Source organism: Schistocerca gregaria, chromosome 1 (genome assembly GCF_023897955.1).
Source record: "Schistocerca gregaria isolate iqSchGreg1 chromosome 1, iqSchGreg1.2, whole genome shotgun sequence".
NCBI lineage: Eukaryota > Metazoa > Arthropoda > Insecta > Orthoptera > Acrididae > Schistocerca > Schistocerca gregaria.
Genome location: NC_064920.1, coordinates 956085429 through 956093215, shown reverse-complemented (window position 1 = coordinate 956093215; position 7787 = coordinate 956085429).

Here is a 7787-nt window from a genome sequence, read left to right as displayed (position 1 = left end):
ATATGAAACAAACATGAATCAAGACGTTTTCAAAAAAATTAATTTTTCGCCTTATCAATGAAAGTATAGTTGGATATTTATACCTGTATATACATTACTTCCCTGAATTAAATCCTTTAGTGCACATATTATTGCACAACATGTTTCCATATAACTCAAATACAGTAAGGCGAAACTGCACTCGTAATTTTCAAGTATTTGAAATAATTGGCAAGAGAAAGGTATTGTAGTGTAATAGATAAGTGTTGACCTGGTGGAACTGCGTCTCTCATTTTCAATAAAAATTTTCTGGGCTGTTGAACACATCTTCAGTATCTAAAATTGTTCAGTTACTATTACAAGCGACCTTCCTCAGGGCTTTGTTCTTTAGGGGCGGATGGCAGAGGGGGGAGTTACAGGACGAGGGGCAATGTAGGGGGATGCCAATGTAAGGTGAAAACCATTTTCAGCAATGTATCAAATGTAGGCTCATCAACACACAGAAAGTTATATCTCCTTGAAACAACTTTTAATCCACCTTTTTTTCTGTTTGCAACAAATTAGAGCAATTATCACAGCAGCAATGTCTTTCTTGATCAATATTCTGAAATACAGTATTATTGCATAATATTACCGACGATATACAAATATTTGACAATATTATCGAGCAGACTGGTGAAAACGTCAGTAATATTGCACAATGTTATTACAATTGCAACAGTTTTGACCTTGTTAGACACAATATTTTTGTCAACAGCAATGGACACTCCCTCTCCTACGACTTTGGATCTGCCTTTGCCGCAGTTTGAGGCACCATCTCAGAGACTGCTTGGCCCCTCCCGCCGGACGTTTGAGTCCTCTGTCAGGCATGGGTGGGTGTGTGTACTTCTTAGCATAAGTTAATTTAAGTAGTGTGTAAGTCTAGAGACCGATGCCCTCAACTCTTTGGTCCCTTAGAAATTCACACACATTTGAAAATTTGAATCTTTCTTTCTGTGGGAACGAGAAACCAGGCAGTAAGATGCATTGTTTATTTCTAGGAACCATAGCGAGTTTTATAATAAGACTTTTATTTCGTGCTTATTCTTGAGCTGTGGTTTCTGATTGAGATCAAGAAAAATAAACGTGAAATATACATGGTTTTCGTTTCTGGGCTACTTAATTGATGACCCGAGAAGAAGAATGGTTTCAGTTACAACAACATTTTCCACATTCCATTCATTAAACATGGAAGGTTCAAATATCTGTTTACGCTTCATTGGTGATACGATCAGGCAACTGCAAAAAAGACTGAAGTTTTAGAACTTTCAACGTTGAGAGACAATAGCAAGATGAACATGACGAGATCACTAGTTCCAACAGTTGCAGTCGCTCCACGAGTGTATGTCCACACTAAATATGTTGCCGGCTCAATCATGTCAACTACACTGCATCTACAATTGTGAACACTACCATTTATATATCATAACCAGACATATGGTCTGCTATCTTGGACAACAATTCCACATGACAACAGATCAATGCATATCGTGGACAATTTACCCTGGCAATTAGCAATTCGGACAAGGGAGTGGTGATAGTTTTCAACGTAATTCTACACCCATCTCTCCAAAAAACATACCTCTCAGTGAAGACTTCGATAATCACACGCTGGGTCAAATTACCTGTGAAGAGGCTTTTACAAGTGCTTTACCAAGAGAACCATGCAATCAGAAACCCATTGGAACTTTGGAGGCACCTGCACACGACTGTAGATGTTCACGTAATGTCAAATGAGGTGCTGCTATATATTTGGTGATAACAGCTTCCGCCTCGAGTGCAATTGACATAAATAACGTTTGAAGGACAACTGTTGGATAAGCTACAGCAAGTAGCTGACAGAGCATCTGCGTATTGGAGTCAGCTGCTGTGGCATTTACAGCAGTGATAACTACCAGTGCCTCAGCAGAAGGCAGCAAACAGAGACTGGAGTTCTTGGTAGAGCCCATGCTGAATTGTGGTACGATAGCTTATCTACAATCACTAAACACCACTGAGGAACTCCGAGAGTTAAAGATCACAGTTGGAGAGATTGTCACACAGTTACAGAATTTGGAGTTGTGGACAGACTCCAACAAGAGCATATGTTCGACGTGTACATCCAATCTTTTCTATTCCAAAAAGTCGCAGCACAGCATCACAATCTTTTGCACATGTTTGATAACATTTTGGGCTTAAGGTTTTTAATAGACACCGGTTCAGAGATCAGCACTCGTCTGATCATGGGTTGGGTTGGATTGTTTGGGGAAGGAGACCAGACAGCGAGGTCATCGGTCTCATCGGATTAAGGAAGGACGGGGAAGGAAGTCGGCCGTGCCCTTTCAAAGGAACCATCCCGGCATTTGCCTGGAGTGATTTAGCGAAATCACGGAAAACCTAAATCAGGATGGCCGGACGCGGGATTGAACCGTCGTCCTTCCGAATGCGAGTCCAGTGTCTGTCTAACCACTGCACCACCTCGCTCGGTCGTCTGGTCATGAGCACAGTTACAATGACAATGTGTCAGCCCTTACCGCTGCTGTCTGTGAACAACTCTAGCATTGGCACATATGGGCACAAAGATCTGACGAAATGATTTAGTTCTTCTACTCAATACAAGTGAGTTTCAGGGTGGCAGACATCATGTAAGTTATATTAGGTGCCGATTTCCTGTTACACTTTGCACTAGTCATAGACTTGGCAATTGCCTGACTTACATGCAGAAAAGAAAGCGGCGGAGTAAAGGGAATTCAGAGACATTCTGTGGGCAACACAATAAGTGCAAGCAATAAATCGAGTAAACTGTTTGTGCTACAAGGTTAGATGCACCCAAGCAGCATTAAGCATAATATATGCACAACTGCAGCCCCATCTGTTTCACAACGTATCTGTAGAATAGCTGTGATGTGGTTGGCTAAGACTAAGGCAATATTCGAAGAGATGCTCTAAGGTAGTGCTTTGAGAACTTCCGACAGTCTATAGGCAGCTTGTGCGCAAGAAGGATGGCACATGGCGTCCCTGTGACGATTACCATAGATTGAAAGAAACAAAGTTCCCAGATAAATACCCAATTCCTAATGTCAAATGCTATACCTATGCCCTGGAGGGCACAAAAGTTTTCTCAGTGTTGGATTGTCGGAAATATTACCCACAGATCCCACTGGCACATACCGATATGGAAAAGGCAGTAGCATTACGCCTTTTAGCTCTTTTGAGTTTTTGTTTATGCCTTTCTGACTTCAAAATGCATCACAGACCTACCAGAAGTCCGCTGGTTAATTGCTACAAGGCTTGCCATTTTGCTTCTCATGTCGAGCTGACACATTAATATTCTCAGAAAAAGCACAAGTTCATTACAGGTACATTCACGAAGTATGGCAGAGGTTGTGTAACTATGAGGTGGTATTAAACGAGGGCAAGTGCGTCATGTGCAAAGCTAAGGTAACTTTCCTACACCATGGCTGACAGGATTTGACCTTTGCCTGAAAAAATAGCCATGTCATATAATCTGCCAAAGCCAATGGACTATAACCAACTAAACGGTTTTCAGGCATGGTAAATTTTTGTCCCTGGTTTTTTCGGTAACAGCTGCCATCTAGCCACCACTAATGGATGCACTTGCAGGTAAGAACACTAAGAGCAAGCGAATATTACAATGGACGCTGGAAATGAGCAAGTTTTCAGCCAATTACAAGCCACCCTTGAAGTGGCAGTGTTGCTTGCCCACCCCATCCTGTCAGCTCTATTGAATATTGTGGCAGTTGTCAGCCAAACAGAGATTGGAGTAACACTACACCAAGAAGTAATGGACACTGGCAGCCTTTGAGGTTTTTTCTTCCTTCTTCAAAGCAGCTAAGTGCAGACAGAGAAAGTGGAAGGCATACGATAGGGAATTGCTAGCAAATACACGAGAGTGTAGGACATTATCGTCCTTACATTGAAGCACAGCCAGGGAAAGTTTTCATGGACCATAAACCCATCATGTCAGCCCTTCGCAACATCAGTGATGAATGTTTGCCCCGACAGTTCTGGCCTTTGTAGTTCGTCAGCCACTTCACCAAGGACATAAGGCATGTTAGAGGAGCAGAGAATAAAGTCGCCGACTATTCTTTGTGAGTACACAGTTTGGTCAGCATCTTACCTTACAGCGACTTTGTCACAGGTCAAGAGACATATCAAGAGCTGTAGGACTTATTGACAAATCGGCGCACACTGGTGCAAAAAGACATGTTGGAAAGCAAGAAGATATGGTGCAACAATTAACGATAGAGGCATGGCCCTGCATTACCAAGCAATTCTCCAAAGTGGTATTTGACAGTCCACAGCCTAGTGCACACAAGGGCAAATGACACTGCCAAGCTGCTAAATGAGTAGTTTGTGTGGCCTATGGTCAGAAGGATGACAGGAATTGGACTCACTCATGTCATCAATGTCAGCGTTGTGAAGCAGGACGACATAACCGTGCAAAGGTCGGAAGCTTTGCGGGAGCACCAGTAGTGTTTGGTCACATACACTTTTACTTAATGAGACCACTTACACCCTCAGAGGATTATAGATGCTTGCTCAAGGCAGTAGATGGGTGCACACACAATATGGGCAAAGGCCATACCAGTCACAGAAATAGCAGCTGGGATGATACCAAAGTCGTTCATCGCACGTTAGTTAGCATCTTTCAGATGCTCTCTGCATATTACGATAGATCAGCATGAACAATATGAAACTAATCTGCTCAATGAACTGCCTAGACTGTGTGGGTTCCAGTGCTGTCGCACAACCAGTTATCATCTAGTGAGCAACGAAATGGTGCAAAGGTTCAACAGAACACTGAAGGCTGCCCTCAGGTGTCACTGAGAGTGTTGGATGAAGGAATTATTGTTACTTCTTCTAGGTTTACAGACAGTGTGCCCCTGTGGTGGAGTTGATTTATGAGGAGTCATTGAGAATTCCAGCAGAATATCTAACAACTACACCACTACCTGCACGAACGGAGCTACCACTGCTTGTGCAGCAGACTCGATACCACGTGGAAAAGGATGAGAGTGCCACATGCATCCCAACACAGTGAACAGCCGTCCTTCATGCACAAGGTGTCAGAGGATTATTTGCCTGTCACACTGCACAGGCACTGTCCAGGCTCCTCTGTAACCCCCATATACTGAGCCTTACCAAGCACTATGATGTGATACCCATACTACAGACATGCTGCAAAATGGAAAAGAACATTAGGGTGTCCATTCTAGAGTGAAGCCAGCATGGATCTTATCATCGACGACGCTCGATAGAGCTCCTTTGGTTGAGGAAGATCGAGTTTCAAATGAGACTACACCCAGTAGGCCTGAAGAGTCAAAGCCAAAATGCCAGAGGATCACAGAACAGCTGGTATGTCTGAGCTCAACCGGTACTACGAATGGTCGTCCCTACTAGAGCCGGAAGACAAATCAGATTCAAGTACCTCTGCATCGCAGGTGCTCCACACTTTAAGCGCCCCTCCACTTAACATGTGTTGCACTGTTTATTCCTTGCAAACGTAGTGGATTTTAGAGTAAGACTTCTATTAATTGCTTATTTAGAACTTTGACTTCTGATTGTGACTGAGAAAAATAAATGTTGTGAAATATATGTGTGATTCATATCTGGTCTATATTTCGATACACGTTAGATGCCTCACTAAATATTTCGGAGCTTGATAAACAGTGGTGTTAAAAAGAAAAAAGTATTCACTTGTTTTAGCTGTAGCTGGCTCACCTTGTTGGATCAAGTCAGCTAAGGTAATGCTCGTTTCACACTAATTCCCTCAAATATGACGTCATTTTGACCTTACGCACAATATCGACTACTGTATGATCGATTGTCGACTTTCGTTAGCACTCGATACTGGCCTCTTACGAGATTTCATGCGCACGAACTGGAGATTTACAAAACCACATCATTCCTCGAATGATTTTTATAATTATTGCTATAATAAAATGTCGCGTGATAACTTATCGATGACTGACTCCTTCATGTAAGAGTTCTCTCTTAGAAGTTAGTTATTATCGTCAATAATTTACAAATTAAGAATGAAACACAATTGTTTTGTAATTTGCAGTATTCCTTTTCACTGTAATGGAGCACAGAAAATTTATCAAAAACACATCAGCATTATCATTAGATGTCACCATTATCATTGTATCATCAACGATTCTAGATAGAAGATGATAATCTACTATTGACCTTACGTCAGTGACTCAAGACACTTCATCGGTCTTAGACCCTCCACAGTCTAGAGCAGTACAAGGCCCTGCCTCACTTGATGTGTCTCCACCATCGTCAGCACTAACAGAGGCAACCAGAAGAAGCATAATAACCTAGAAACGGATAACTCTACAGGATTTTTGGGATCCAGCCTCAGTTCCAGGACTAACTTATGTCAAAAACCTGCAGGCACACTGCCTATAACCCCTGATTTTAGTTTACAACAACACAGGGACATCAGAACAAAGAGTTTAAGAAATGACAAACTGCATTTTTTCATAAGAATGTAATGGATGTAAGAAACAAACTGGACCAGTTGTCTGTTTGCACTAATGACACTGATGCAATAAACCATGCCCATATATTTAAGACATCACAAACTTTGTATTCTTCATCAAAATATAATGGGTATAAGAAACAAACTGGACAAGTTGTATCTTTGCACTAATAACACCGATGCAATACACTGTGCCCACATATTGTGATTTACTGAACATCATTTTAAGGAAAAGATTGAAACGGTGCAACCATATAAGTACAACCTAGCATCTTATTATATTAAAAATACAGAGGATAAAGGTGGAGCAATAATTTATGTTAAAAAGAATACCGTTTACAGGTCTATAGATGTAAAAAAATTACTGTGTTGATCAACATTTTGAGGCTTGTTGCATTGAATTCCAATACTTTGCCTGTTTATGTTATTACTGTTTACAGAGCACCCGCAGGAAAGCTCAGTAAATTCCTCAACCAAAAAGAATTATTTTTAGCTCTCCTGTTCTCAAAAAGAAAAAAAACAAAGAAATAATCATGCTTGGCGATTTTAATAAATTTCCATACCTGTAATAGTAATAACAGATTTTGAGAATGTAATGACCTTTTTTAATCTGTGGACAGTTATTGATTTTCCCACAATGGTTATGAAAAACTGCACAAGTCTTATTGACAATATTTTTTGGACAATAACATAATTGATAACTTATGTATAACACAAATCTTAAATGGCCTATCTGACCATGGTGGGCAGTTGTTGACAATGTATGATGTAAACCCAGTGAACAATAGTAGTTTTACCAATAGAGCTTTCAGACTAATCAATGGTAAGAATCTGGAAACTTTCTGCAGACATTTGCAGCAGTTGGAATAGAACACAGTATATCAGGCTAAAGATGTCAATGATAAATTTAATGTATTTCTTAATGAATTCGTTACCATTTTTGAAGCTGTATTTCCCAAGAGAATTTCAAAAAACTCCAGTTTGAGTGATTGCAGGTACAAAGGCTCACTAAGGGAATCAAAATATCCTACAGAACAAAGAGAATTCTTTATGTCTCACTCAGAAATTCTAACAAACCTCAGGATAGGAAGCACTACAAATTGCACTGTAGCCTCCTAAACAGTGTCATTAAAATATCCATGAGAATGTTTATTAAATCTGGAATTAACATTTCAAATAATAAAATAAAAACTATTTGGAAGGCGTCAATAGGGATACAGGGAAAATTACGGAAGATACAGACAGTATCGAAGCATGTTATAGTGGAAGCATGGCAGAC